The following is a 1475-nucleotide window of genomic DNA, read 5'->3' as shown; positions in this document are numbered from 1 at the left end:
TATATAGAATATAAATATATTTATATTAATTGTTACTGTCTAAGCCCGCATGCGTAATACACACTAGTAGCTGGCTGCCGTCATTTTAGTCCAAGGCCCAATACAGACGAAGCAACTAGTGTTGGGCGATATATCGATAACCGCGATATTTCACCGGTGAATCGAAAATCACTGCCGCTACCGGTGATGACTTTTTGCATCAGTTATATTGTTTAGACGTGGCGAGCACCAAGTCAAAGAGAACATACACAAACGCTCGACTGATACCGACAAAGGGCGCCGCTTTTTTCTGCGAATGTTATGTTGTCTTTTTTTTTTCTTTAGGCAGTCGGGGTAATAGGCCAGCAATGTTAAAGTAAATTTTTTCAACACAGATAAAATAAAAGCTTTTAATTTTAGTTTATCTCTGCTGTTTGCGTCGTAAACAAATAAGGAAGCGTGTATTTTTATAATTTTTCCTGTAAATTTTTTAATTTTATTGAACTTAGAATTTAGTTAGTTCAGTACCGGTTTCTGTTATCGTAAGAATAATACTGTATAGGTAACTAAAGTATGGTCTAAGTGAATTTTAAATAAAAATATTTAGTTGTTTTAGTCCGGATTTGCTTTATAAATTGTAACCTGCGAATTAAATTTTTTAATCTTTTAAATATTATTTAAATGAATACATAATATGAATGAATTAATAAACGGCATGACTGTAGAAAAATAAAAAAATCCACATTAAAGTATTTTACAAGCTTTTATTTGAATGTACTATAAAAAGAATAAAATAAACTTTTCCCTTAAAACTTTTACCATCAGCCTTAAGGTCACTGCACAATTTATATGATATATAAGCTTGTCGCGAGATTTACCTGTGTAGATAAAGAAGTAAATTATAACTTGATCTGATTAATTTTAATTTTTAAAATTTTCCAACTAAGTAAATTGTGTAGGGACGTTATAAGCTGATGGTAAAAGTTTTAAGGGAAAATTTTATTTTATAATAATTTTATTTATTCTTTTTAGTACATTCAAATAAAAGCTTGTATTTTTTTTTGTAAAACAGTTTTTTTAATTTTAATTTATTTCGTTTATTTTCAGTTTGTAACATGTCCAAAGAAGCGAAAACTAGTGAAATCTGGATTTTTTTACGCCTGTTAAGGGTGACAATTATTATGCAACATGTAATATGTGCAAGAAAAGACTTTCCTATAAAACGACTAACTCAAATCTAAGAAAACACATTACCTCTAATCATTCCTCTTTAACTTGTAGTTTCTTTAACTACATTTAATCCCGGCAAAACTGGTGACACAAACACTAAAAATCCTATCAGCAGTGAAAATACAGCTAGTACCAGTACCAATACCACACCATCACAGTTTGTCGTTCCATCAACTTCTGGCACATCAGTGACATCGGTTGCAATGATAAAATCGAGTACTCAACAAAAAGTTACGACATACTTTCCAAAAAGAATCGGAAAATCA

The sequence above is a fragment of the Anthonomus grandis genome, chromosome 7 (assembly GCF_022605725.1).
Source record: "Anthonomus grandis grandis chromosome 7, icAntGran1.3, whole genome shotgun sequence".
NCBI classification, from domain to species: domain Eukaryota; kingdom Metazoa; phylum Arthropoda; class Insecta; order Coleoptera; family Curculionidae; genus Anthonomus; species Anthonomus grandis.
The sequence above is the reverse complement of the archived record's forward strand: the minus strand, read 5'-3'. Positions refer to the sequence as shown.